Source organism: Peromyscus californicus, unplaced genomic scaffold (assembly GCF_007827085.1).
Source record: "Peromyscus californicus insignis strain IS unplaced genomic scaffold, ASM782708v3 Scaffold_14__1_contigs__length_90479793_seg_2, whole genome shotgun sequence".
Classification (NCBI taxonomy): Eukaryota; Metazoa; Chordata; class Mammalia; order Rodentia; family Cricetidae; genus Peromyscus; species Peromyscus californicus.
Genome location: NW_026294436.1, coordinates 67,709,930 through 67,723,027, shown reverse-complemented (window position 1 = coordinate 67,723,027; position 13,098 = coordinate 67,709,930). Strand labels below are relative to the sequence as shown.

General features: G+C 51.3%; 1 protein-coding gene across 6 annotated transcripts in view; it reads right to left on the bottom strand.

Annotated features, from left to right (window-relative positions):
* Positions 1-8,734: 8,734 nt before the first annotated feature.
* Tlr5 (toll like receptor 5) overlaps positions 8,735-13,098 on the bottom strand; it is a 40,536-nt gene continuing 36,172 nt past the window's right edge. For 2 of the 6 annotated variants that reach the window (XR_008218042.1, XR_008218044.1), the window contains 3 exons: positions 12,600-12,712; positions 11,866-11,984; positions 8,735-9,712 (listed from right to left, as the gene is read on the bottom strand). The gene's annotated coding sequence lies outside the window, so the exon portion shown is untranslated. Of the gene's footprint in view, positions 9,713-11,860; positions 11,985-12,599; positions 12,792-13,098 lie in introns of all 6 variants that reach the window. The other 4 variants (XR_008218039.1, XR_008218043.1, XR_008218041.1 and 1 more) reach the window with 3 other exon arrangements.

Below are 13,098 nucleotides of genomic sequence, written 5' to 3'. Positions count from 1 at the left end.
GGATGTGATCCTTGCCCCAGGCTAGACCCCTCAAGATGGACTAGAATTGCTAGCAGAGCTCTCCCATAGTCTCTGACCTCCAGCTGCAGATATTATCACAGAAGGTTCTTCCTGCCTCACCTGAGGCTCGGCTCACACAGGAGCAGAATTCTTACTGACTGAGAGGGGGTCCTCCAAAAGGAACTGCTAGATCCTGGGCGCTGTCCTGGGACAGGATCTGTCTTCTGAGACGTCATGTCACCTGGAAAGCGTGTGGAACTCTGTGAGATGTGACTGGAAGAATTGCCAGCCATTTAGACAAACACAAGAATATACCATGCCCTCAAGAAGCCAGGTGGTCCTGGGTGCAGCCCTGCCTCCTCTTGGGCATCATGGCCACAGGGATGGGGATGGGTTGAGACTCAAGCCCTGAGGACAGTGAGTACTCCAGGCCAAGTTCTAAGGAAAGCAGAGAGGTGTTAGAACAGGCCCGGAAGATTTGGCATGAGAAATGGAATTTCTACAAAGGGGGGGGGGCTTTTAGAAACGCTTTAAGCTTAGAGTCAGGCTAAGGTACAAGCAGTGGCTAAAATAAACTTCAGCCAATTGACGAGCAGGCATGGGAGAGCCAGAAAGGGTGCTGTGGCTCTCACTGAGGCGGCTTCCTTGGGTTTCTGCCCATGAGAGGGCAGACAGGCCACTCCAGTTTCTCACCATGGAAACCACGTTTCCCCCTCAGAGTTACCTGATCTCTGCTCTGCTCAGACTTTGTCTGGAATCTTGCTTTTTAGGGCTAGCTAATTATTGTAAAACTCTCTGCTGAGTTAATAGACATCGAATTAGAAGTAATTGGATTGAAGCCACTTTTATTGAGTTCAAAAACAGCGAGACTGATTAACGTAATCGTCTTCGCTCCGTGTTTTCAAGTCATTGAAAGCATGCTCTCTCCTTTAATCAACCTTCCGGGTTCGTTGTATTAAAGGCTCTAAATCAGCCATTTATCAGTGCTTTGCTCATAGACAAACACGTGCTGAGTCCCTGCGAGGCTGAGGCCAGACGATACCCACGAAGGTCCAATCCATCAGAGCAGGAAGTCCCGAGTTCTATGTGCAAACACTGAGTTTACCCCACAGTGACCTGCGTGGGACCTTTCTTCACACTCATGCAACTGGTGTGGTCAGTTTGTGGGGGTACAAAGAACCAAGCAGGGAAAAACCAGGAGGCCCATCAGGTCTTTTTAAGATTTTGACAATCCTTTGCTGGGCCTGGTGGTACACATATTTAATCTCAGAGCTTGGGAGGCAGAGGCAGGGGGATCCTTGAGGCCAGTCTGGTATACAAGAGCAAGTTCTAGAACAGCCAGAGCTACAGCAAGAGACCTTGCCAAAAAAAAAAAAATTGACAATCCCTTGTTTTAATTCTCAGAGAAATTCTGTTTAAGCTGAATCACATTAATTGAGCTCCCAGAGACTCATGTACAGACCAGAATAGAGTCAGTAAAGACTCAGGGTCCCTAGAATCCTCCCATAGCTAGATTGCTTGGGAAGTTGAATGGCCTACAGAAGGCGATCTTTCAGTTTGGATGAAGAGTCAAGAGGATTGTGTGTGAAGTGTAAACACGAATGGCATCAGGACCAGAACTAAACCACAGCAAAAGCGCTCATTACTGATAACTCTTGGCACCGCCCCCCAAAAGCAGGCCCATTTGGCTTACCAGTCTCCATCACCACTGCTTAGCACATAGTAGGTGGTCAATAAAAAGGTGTTAGATCCATGAGTATATCCCACCTGTGGTGATCCAGATCCCTGGTGCTAAGAAAGGGGTGGCTGTGTACAACACTTAGGGCCACTGGTTTGAAATGCAGTGGTGTGGATTAGGGATGAGGGCACCATCTCAGTCCTGCGTGACAAATCCTGAGTTAGGAGACATGCATGGAGGGCCAGGGAGCACTTAGGTTCAGGGTTCAGTCCCCGCCCTGGGAGCCCATAACCTCGGAAGCCATTGGTCTGTCTCTGTTGGAGAAAATTATGGTTTGACACAAATTGGAGACCAGGGCTGCTGGACCCAGGAAACCCAGCTCAACACACCGTAAGTCCAGCTTTTGTAAACACAAGTTAATACTCGAGTTTTTTGTTCCCAAAGCTTGATATATCTTTGTTGATCCACAAAATACTTATCAGGTAACTGGACATGCTGATTGTGCCTCAGTATCTCTGGGCCTTTGAAAAGAGAGAGAAAACTTGTTCTGAAAGTCACCCAAGGGTCAGAGAGGTGGCTCAGTGGTAAATGCACTTCCCACCAAGCTTGGTGACCTGAGTTCGATTCCTGGGGTCTACATAGCAGAGGGAGAGAACCAACTCCTGTGAGTTCTTCTCTGTCTTCCAAACGTGCCCTGTGGCAATGGCCCCCCAAGATAAAATATGTGTTTTAAAGTCACTCAAGTTTCCCTTCCCTAACATGAGAAGCAGATGCTACCTCTGTGGCCAAGCATGCCTTTCTAGGGAGGTGACTCTCTTCGTGTGTATCAGATGTGTGTTCATTCCCTGTGTGGCAAACACTGGTAAAATTGAGCCAAGTAGCACATGACTGTTGGTAGTCATCTACTTAATGATGTAAAAGACTGATGGTGTTTCGATTGTTTTGGTTCTGAGAACCTCTGGCATAGAAGAGGGGAAACTGCAAAAGGGACTCTAAGCCAGGACTGAACTTCATTTCGCAAGGTCAAGGACATGTCACTGCACAGCTCATGAGACTTCTTGCTGGGTGTAATGAACTGTTGTGTGACAACGTGATATTATTTCTGGGGAGCCATAAACAAATGTCTACTCACCCCAGATAGGGAAAAAAAATTGCAAAGTAACAACAGCACCCAAGTCCACCTTGGTAAACTGATGAGTTTACTGGGCTTACTTAGGGGTAGAGTATTGGTGAAATTATTAAGGCCACTCCATGTAGTTAAAAGGAAGGTTTATTTTGTGGGCAACTTAAAAGTGAATGGATAGTTTACAGAGTCTGGGAAAGGTGCAGCGCAGTCCGGCAGTGTTATCTGGAGAACTCTGCTCGGTCTGCCTCCAGCGTCCAGGAATCAAGCGAGCCGGCGCATCCGGATCTCGGGTCTTCAGGGCCCTCCCTTGGTCCCGCCTTGTAGGCATGACCGTTACCGAATGGGGCTTGGAACTTCCAGATCAAAGCTGGAATGGCTACCCACTACAGTAGAGGTTACAGAAGCAACTGAATTGCTGAAAAGCCCGACTCTCATGGGCGACAACTCACAAAAGTCAGAACCCTGGAACTCTGCATGTCTTGTAGGCAGTTCCACGCATCGGAGAGTCCTCACCTAAGCCTTATGCCTTTTATAACCTTGAGAGCCTTATGAATCGGGTCTGTTTCAGGGACTTCCTGAGATTTCTGACTTGTTTACTTCCTGAGTCTTAACAAGCTTCCTTCAGGAATGAACTGTTTACATTTGGAGGGTAGAGAGACCGCCTTAAGAGCTGGATTGTCCTCATCTCTGGGAGCTGCTGAAGCTCAGTGTCAGGTGGACAGTCACCCTCCCTCATCTGGAAACCACCTGGGGCCTTGGAGTCTGTCTTAGAGTTGTAACAAATGCACCTTGATTCCCAGGGCCTTACCAGACATGTATGTGTGTGTCACCCATGGAGCTGGCTCAAGCGACCCTTATTGTCTAGTTTAAGTCCCCTCTAGTGCAGTGCTCCATTCTCACAAGATTCAGGGAAATGAAGGAAGAATGGGAAGTTGATGAACCTGGGGCTTTTGGTCAGTAGGAGCTAGGCCTTGACCTTATAAACCCTGGTAGAGGGGGTGGTTTGTCTAGACCCATACTCATTGTTTTCCTCATTCCAAAGTGACTAAGGACAATATAGCTATGAGATGGAGTCAAGGGAGCATATCATCCATTCATCCACCTACCCATCCACCCACCCATCCATCCATCTACCCACCCACCTACCCACTCACCCACCCACCCCATCCACTCACCCATCCATCCATCCATCCATCCACCCACTCATCTACCCACCATCCATCCATCCGTCCATCCATCCATCCATCCACCCACCCATCCATCCACCTACTCACCCACTCACCCATCCACCCACCCACCCATCCATCCATCCACCCACTCATCTACCCATCCATCCATCCATCCATCCAGCCAGCCAGCCAGCCAGCCAGCATTTATTGAAAACCCACTTCAAGCTAGGTGTTCTGTTCCAAAAACAATAGCTAAGACAAAAATCCTGATGTAATCTGATGTTGTACAATAGCCAGGAACCCGGATGATGCACGATTGTGAAACGGCTTCTTTCTACAGCCAGGAGCCCCTACCCCCAGAGGTCAGTCTTCTTTGTTCTAATACCAGCTGAGAGACCGCCCCACCCCACCCCACAACACACACACTCCTATTTCGGTAGGGAGTTTTCCCACCCTGCACTTTAGCTGTTGAAAAGCCCGAGGGGGCCCTGAACAGCCAGGGGCTACCTGGCACCCTTCCCTTCAGTTCCTCCTGGCCCTTCCCACTGCTTGCTTAGGGTTCTTCCTTTCCATGGCTGCAGACATTCTGTCTAGGGATGGGGGCGGGGCTCTGGAGAGTGGAGGAAAGTGTAAAAGAGAAGTCCAGAGGCCTGGCCGGTAAAATTCCAGGGCTGAGTTCAAGATCCCAGAATAGCAGCGGACAGAGAGCTGACTTCCTGGCTTCAGGGCGGTCCCTAGTGTACTGAATGACGCTCTTGGTTTGGTGGGCTAGAGGGTGTGTGTGTGTGTCCAGGCGGGTGGTGACGGAGATGACCAGCAATGACTGGGACCCTGGAGAAGGATGTCCCCAGAGTGGTGACCACAGCCACATGCATGCATTGCAAATAGCCTACGCCCCGTCCTCCATGGTCAGTTCTTTCTTTAGAAAGAGATGCTTTGCTTTTTGTGGGACTGACAGGACAGCAAGTGACAAGTCAGTCACGGTCTGTGCAGGGCTTGTGTGACGTGGGCAGCGAGTATTTGTGGACAAGGGTGTGGGAGCATGGTGTCTGCCGGCGGCTGGCAAATGGGAGGCAGGCGCCTGAGTGAGCGGCTCTGTTCCAGACACAATGGCGTTCTTATTCATCTGCCCTCCACAGAAGGGCCCTCAGTTCATTGGCAGTGTGTTAAAGCATAGAGACCAACAATCAGCCCATTCTGAAGACGGGAGGTACTTTTCATAATTTCTTAGGTTCCATAAACATGGTGTTTTCTCTTGATCTAGTATGAAGATATCAGAGACACTGAAGCAAAAAGAGCATTTGAGTAAAAACTCGCCTCTGGGAGTGAATTAGTTTCCCGGGAGTGGACGGGCGAAGCTAACCACTATAGCATGGTGTTGACAAGCTTTCTCCTGCTACCTGCCATGCTCAAAGGTTGCAAATGGCTTGCTGTGTGAACTACAGACAGTCTTCCTCTTGCTGGGCCTCAGTTTCCCCCTTCATTAGTTCCTCCTACAAACATGGTTCCAGTTAAGACATGCGAAGAGAACTGGGACAGTAGCAAGCAGAGATAGGGTGGTTGGTAGAGTGCTTGTCTAGCATGCATGAGGTGCAGGGTTCGATCCTCAGCACTGCAGAACATGGGCGAGGAGGCGGCCAAGTCTGTAATCCCAGCACTCTGGAGGCAGAGGCAGGAAAACCAGGCATTCGTGGTTGTCCTCAGTCTCACAGCAGACTTTAAGGCCAGTTGGGGCTACATGAGACCATTTCAAAAGCTGGGGATGGGGTGGGGGTGGGGTGGGGTGGAGTGGGAGTGGGGGGTGGTTCAACCACACGGACAAAATCTCAGCACCACCCTCACGCTTAGGGAGTGTCTGGTTGTAGTGCTGACAGTTTCAGCCTGGTCTTAGTGCCAAGGCACACTGAGGTTCACTTCTCTTCGGGGGTGGGGGTGGGGGGTTGGAGGCCACGGGGCCATCACATCTTCTTTTCCCATGCACACAAAGATCCATGGCCTGCACTCTGCCTTGCACGGTGGTGACTCTCAGCAGACATGTCTTCTGTGAATGGAAGTGGGCACACAAATGTGGGTTCCGTGAGGGTAGTCAGGACACATGGCACCGGGGATGCCATCCCCACTGATGTGGACAGGGAACTGAGAGTTTCTCTGGGTGAAGGCATTAGCTTACAAGGGACTGCAGATCAGGCCAAAGACTGAATTGGGATCCCATTTAAAATCTCTCCTTCCAGGGTGGAGAGGAGACTCAGCAGTTAGAGTCACCTGGGCAGCTCATTAATGTCTGTAGCTCCAGTTCCAGAGGCTCTGATGCCATCTTCTGGACTTTGCAGGCACCTGCACTCATGTGCGCGAACACTTGAACATTGGTACACAGACACACATACAATTAAAACTAAAATAAAGTCCTTTAAAAATTGTCTTCTCCCATGGTGACCTGTGTAGTTTTCCATTCTCATCCTTTTTTTCCCACACCTCAGGCCTATGCATCTCTTCAGGTTGGCTCAGCATTGCTTGTAAATGTGTGAGGGTCGGGGAGCATGCATCAGGCATGCTACCATTTCTTATCCCCATAGTAACAATACAAATGCCGTTATTTCCACCTCAGTGCCCAGAAGGCTGAACCTGAGAGATGTAGAGTAGCTGGTCCAAGTGGAGCAGCTGGCAGGAGCTGGCAGGCTAGGATTTGGACCTAGGCTGGGAGCTGGGCCCACATGCTTCTCACAGCCCCATAGCATGTTTGCCTCACTCGTAGGCCCTTTCCTCCCAACCCTGAAGGTCACCTGGTCATCAGGGTGATAAAGCATCTCCTTCCCTTGAGAAACCTTCCCCATAACAGCTAGCACTCAGCCTCCGAGCACCGCAGCCCGCAGCTCGGCCTGGCCCTGTCATGCTTGGCGGGCCTACACAAACAGAGTCATTTTTGATGCTGGCAATGTTAACAGATCATAGGTTAATGTAATTATTATTGTTACTTCAGTCTTGATTTCCTCTTGCCAGACATGATGTCTAAACAGGAAAGCCAGCCTTCCTGTTTGTACATGAGTGGCTCGCCGGACTTGGCTTCTGGGACTCCTCCCAGGTCCCCTCCTCTTCTTGTGGGTTGTAAAGATTCCCTTTTGGTCTTAAACATGACTGGGGAATACCAATAATAGCCCCTGTGGAAGGAAGGAAAGATGCAGTAACCCAGTACGTGGATGCTGCTGTCACCAAGAGATGGGCTCTGCTCCAGAAACCCCAGCCTGCTTCCTGTCCAGTGCTGCCCTTTCTCTCTAGAAGCACACAATTGGCCTCAGCCCTGACCTGGAGCACTGAGTGAACAGGACGGTGGGGCTATGTCCAGGTTTGCCTGTGTGTGGCTGCTGGCACCTCACTCACACAGCTATGCTTCTAGGTCCAAGCGATGGTCAGTGGACCTCAGAGGGGCCCTGGCCAGGGTCCGCCTCTGGCCTCGAGCTAGGTCCAGGTCTTTCCCTGTGAGTGCCATACTACATCGCTCTAGTTCATCTGAGTTTTAACTTTGCACTTGCTGAGCGGCCGTGATACAGCACACTACTTACCTCTGGGCTCTGAGAGCCCAAAGGGAACTAAATATTCCTTCTCCCCAGAAGACTACGGACACCAGTGGAAGAGCTATATGTGGACACATGGCTAAGGAAGCCAGATCATGGGAAGAATGAGAGAGGCCAACATGTTTCTGGGTCTTGGACCCGCACCTTTGGTGTGCAGGGGAGCAGGGGACCTTGCAGCAGGGAGTCACTTGCATTTCTGGGAGGCAGGCAGGATCTGGCTCCAGTCCAGGGATGCTTTTCTCCTCTCCACTGCCAGCAACCCTCAGGCCGTACACCAGACCCTTCCAAAGAGAGCCTTGTCCTCCCAGCTCCATACTGGAGTCAGGTAGCAATTGCTGGAGCAGGGTGGAGGGGAGGAGGAGAAGAAAAAGGAGGGGGAGAGGGAGGGGGCAGTTGCTTTTGAGCAGGTTGAGCAAATGAGGTCCTGTCTGTAACTGCTCCTGGGAGCTGATGTGACAGACACAGGCAGGGGCCAGGGGGCTGCAGGCTCTTTCTTCCAGTGCTGGGAGGGACCCTGGGCCTCAACATTTCTGAGGTCTTTAGGGAACCCTGATCTTCAACTCTGAAAAATCCATCCATGACCTCACCTCTACACATCTCAGCTCCGGAGGCTGCATGTGTTTCCATCAGGGCCTGGGCTGAGGAGAGCCGAGGAGGAGAGGCCGGAGGGGAGGGATGGCTCCCGGGCCTAGGCGATGCAGTTGGCAGAGAAGGCCTGAGAAGTTCAAGGACAAGTTGTGGGGCTAGACTACCTGAACATGGACAATGGCTGCCGATGGCCAGGGGGAGGGAAGGGAAGCATCTGCCCCAGGGGCCCTCATCCTTCAGACAAGACCTGCTGCCCTCCAGAAAGAGAAAAATGTCAGGGTCTGTCTACAAGTCTCGTTTCTTTGGTTGGTCGAAGCAGGTACCCACACCTGTCTGGAGGTGAGGAGGGAGAGTCATCTGGCAAGTAGAGGGACGTGTGTGGCCGGGAGGCAGGGTTAGCTGGTGCGACCTGCACGGCACAACAAGGCTTCGAGGCTGTCTGTGTCCATTCTTCTTCACCGAAGTCTTCAGCTGGAGAGCCGGGGTCGTGACCGCGGAACCAGGAGACATTCTAACTTCCTGCCCTGGCCATGTGCTCTGGATGCATCCCTGTTTGCTAAGCTGTCCGCTGCTGTCACAGAATATCTATCGGGGAGAACTAATGTAGAGGCAGGACGCATTTATTTCGGTTCATGCTTCCAGAAGTTCTGTCTACAGTCATTTGGCTCTGTAGCTTTGGGCCTGTGGTGGCAGGGGACGTCATGGCGGGGGGACGCAAAGACGCCAAGAGGTCGAGAGGCTAGCACCCCAAAATCCCCTCGTGCCATCCCGCCCCAACAATGATCTAACTTCCCTCCTCCAGGCTCCCCCTCCCCATGCCATGGACTGACCACCAAGCCTACTTAGCAGGTGGGCTTTGGGGGGTGAAGTCCCTTCAGGATTGAAACTATGGCACTGGTCCAAGGTGGAGGAGGTTGCCTGAACCCCAGCAGCTGCTGTCCCACCCACTCCCTCAAACACAGCCCCTTGCAGACATCAGTCAGTGATGAAGACGCCGGCCATCCTGCTGCCGAGGAGGGAAAGGCCTCACTGTGCAGTTCCAGAGGCAGACCTCAAACCAATCAGTGCAGTTCTGGAAGGCTGACCTTGTCTCCATCGAAGAATGAGGAATGGGATCGGCAAGATGGCTCCAGCAGGTCGAGGCGCCGGTCGGTCGCCAAGCCTGACAACCCGAGTTCAGGCCCTGGGATGCAGTCGCAGGAGAGGACTGACTCCCACGAGTTGTCTTCTGACCTCCAGGTGTGTGCTGGGCACCTGCGCACAGCCACTGAGCTTTCTGTGTTCAACTTCAGTGGGGATGGGTGTGGGAAGGACCTGGGTCAGAGCGCGCCACGAGGGGACATGGTACCCGCTGCCCTCGCTGCGGGCATTCGCCTCTGATCCCAGCCACAAGGCTGGGCTCAGGCTTTCCCGAGGCTGGAGCGATGTGATTTTCCAACTGGTAGTCTAGTCGAATCTTGGGTGTTTCCTGCTGCCTGGGTTCCCTGGGCTGTGCCGGCTTCTGCTTCTGGCTTGCTGTCAGTTATCAGTCCTGTCCGCACAGCCAGGAGGGATGGAACGGGAGTTCAGGCAAGTGCTGCTCCTGCATGGACCCCAAGAATATGGAGAGAAACGTCTCAGTATCAACCAGGGTCGAGGTCAAATGAGGCATTCAGCTTGTGAGTATTAGAGTGCAAGGTGAACCAGGGTTAACCCTTTCTGTATTGTCTGTCTTTACCTTTGATTACCACAGGACTCTACAAAAATAGCAAAGGGACTCAACAGGCTTTCTAGCATATTCTGAGCTCTCTGTGGCCAGGCTGGGGCATGGGCCATTGTCCTTCCTGTGCCCAGCGTTTCACAGGGAGGGTGGGCACTGAGCTGAAACCAGACCAGTGGAGGACTATCCTTAGATGATCTGCAGGGTGTGCTGTGTGTGGTATGTATGTGGTATGTGCTGTGTGCTGTGTATGGTATGTGTACCACATGTGTGGCATATATGTGTTATGTATGTCTGTATATGGTATGTACTGTGTGTATATAGGGTGTGTGGTGGCTGTGTAGGTATATATGTATGTTGTATGAGTGGTAACGTGGTATATACTGTGTTACATATGAGTGGAGAAATGTGTGTATGTTGGTATATCATGGATATGTGAGCATATGTAGCATGTGTGTTGTGTGTACACAAAAGTGTGTGTTGTGTGTTGTATATGTGATGTTTATGTATATGTGTTGTGTGTAAGGAAAAGTGTGTGATGTAATGGAATAGACATTGTATATATGTAGTATGTGTGATATATGAAGAGGTGTGTTATTGTATGTGTGTGATTGTGGCATGCGGGCCTGTCTGTGTGTCTGTATGTGTGTGTGTGTGTGGCATGCATGTGTGTGTATATAGGCTTTTTTTTTTTTTTTTTTTTTGGTTTTTCGAGACAGGGTTTCTCTGTGTAGCTTTGCACCTCTCCTGGAACTCACTTGGTAGCCCAGGCTGGCCTCGAACTCACAGAGATCCGCCTGGCTCTGCCTCCCGAGTGCTGGGATTAAAGGCGTGCGCCACCACCGCCCGGCGTATATAGGCTTTTGTTTGTTTTGAGACAGGGTCTCACTATGTAGCCCTGGCTGGCCTAGAACTTGCTATGTAGACCAAGCTGTTTGTGTCTCTGTATGTAGTGTGTATGTGTATGTACGTGTGTGCAGTATGTGTGTATGTATGCATCTGTGTGTATGTATGTGTGTGTGTCTATCTCTCTGTGTGTAGTGTGTGTGTATGTATGTGTGTGTATCTCTGTGTGTAGTGTGTGTGTGTATCTGTGTGTGTGTGTATCTCTTTGGTAGTGTGTGTGTAGTGTGTGTGTGTATATCTGTGTGTGTGTGTGTGTGTGTGTATCTCTATGGTAGTGTGTGTGTAGTGTGTGTGTGTATCTGTGTGTGTGTGTGTGTGTGTGTGTGTGTGTGTGTGTGTGTGTGTGTGTGGGCCCCCCTGCAGCCATCTGCAGGACTCACAGAAGGAACACAGTGGAGGTTGTGAGCTGCGATTCCAGTCAGATGGTTCCATCTGTGGAAGTCAGAGTCTGTTTTTGTTTGTTTTAGTGTGTTGTTTGTTTGAGTGACTTGAGCCCACAGGGATCTTTCTCCTTGAGGTCCGAGCATCTGTGCCTCTGCTGGCTTGCTGGAGTCCTGGAGAGAAGCAGGCCCCTGGGTTTAGATCAGCTGGGTGTCGGTGAGTGTGAATTCTAACAGCCAGGCTCCAAGCCCTGGGCCACTTCTGACGTCGGATGGCGGACACATGCTACATGCCTTTGAGTCGACTGAATATGGAAAGCTCCAGAAGGTTTTGGGGTGCTGGGAGACAGCCAAGCCTGGAATTTAAGTGTGGGTCTCTTGGTTTCTCCTCCCTGAGAGTCGAGGCAGAAAGGACACCTGAGCTTGGGGCTGAGGACGTGACTCGGGGCTGTGGTCCTGCAGCGCCACCTGGGGGCGATGAGGAGAATGGCCGCAGAGGCCCCCAGAGGATGAACCCGTTCAGGAGTCTCTGCCCTGAGGTGGGGTGCTCATGGGTTTCCCTTCCCCAGTACTGATTCAGGTGACATGCTGGGGACTCTGGAAGTGAAGGTTTCTGTTGGGGGACCCAAAGACTCATTTCTGACATCCCTGCCTCATCTTATTAAAAGACAACAACATCAAAACATTCTTAAATATTCAGCTTGGGTGTGTGTGTGTGTGGTTTTTTTTGGAGGGTGGAGTTCACCTGACCCGTTTTGTAGGTGAAAAAGTGAGGCTCTTCTCGCAGCTGTTCCAGACCACGTCCACCTGGAGTAGGGCGTCTGATTGGGTGTTTCTGCGGGACATTAGGCAGCCGAGGAACTGCCAATCTGAAGGAAAAGCCAAGTCACAACAAAGCCAGGAAGCATCCCGAGTGGGGTCTGGTGATGGTGAGCTTGGACTAACATTGGCCAGGCCCATGCTAGCAGGGCTCTGCAGGTGCCCTCCGACCCCTTGACCCTGTCCTTGTCCTTGCAGGGTGCCCCAGAGAGCACCCTGCTGATACCCCTGGTTCTGCAGAGAGGAAGCCTGGGGACCTGGGATGTGGAGTGCAAGGAGATGTCTTTTGTCTCCTTGGGAAGACTCCAGCGTGCATTCCCTTACTTATGCCTGACTACACTCAGAGGTGCGTTACCGAAACCATGCGAAAACAGACTGGTTCAGGGGCAAGAGTGGGTCCTACTGAGGGGCTGCAGGGGGACCGCCGATCTAACTTCTACTCACCCAAGGGCTAACTCACATTCCTCTTCCTTGCACTCTTCAGGCAAACATGAAGTAAAATCATTTCTACCATCACTGATTTCTAAGGCGCCTCGGCTGCTGCGTGTCCAGCTGACCTCTCTAGCTAGTGCTTGTAAGTGTGCCCCAAATGATGGACAGACTTGAGTCTTCATTTGTTTCTCCCCACCCCCACCCCACCACTGCGCAGAGTACTGAAAGCATACCTCTAAGCTAAGACAGCCGTAAGGTGGTGCCTGCCTTGTTTTCCTTGATAACAGCAAAGTGTTGGACACCGTATCAGATTCCTGTCACTGACAAAACACCCGAGTAGCAGGTTCTAAGGAGGAAAGATTTGCTCTCACTGTTTCAGAGGTCTCAGTCCATGCTCACTTTTGCCTGTTGCTTTAGGCCTCTGGCTACAAAATACAATATGGTGGAAACATGTGGCAGTGAGAGGGAGAGGGAGAGGGAGAAGGGGTGAAGATCTAGGGTCCCAAGGGTGTTTCAAGAGTGTTCCCCAAAGGCCTGACTTCCTCTTGCTAGCCCTACCTCTTAGAAGTCCCATCAGCTCTTAGTGTCACCATGGGCTGCTGACTGTGCCTTCAGCAACACACAGGCTTTTGTTTGTTTTGAGCCAGGAGCCTCACTAGGGAGCCCTGGCTGGCCTAGAACGTGCTATGTAGACCAAGATGTCTCTGCCTCCCAGGTAGTATACCTCCCAGG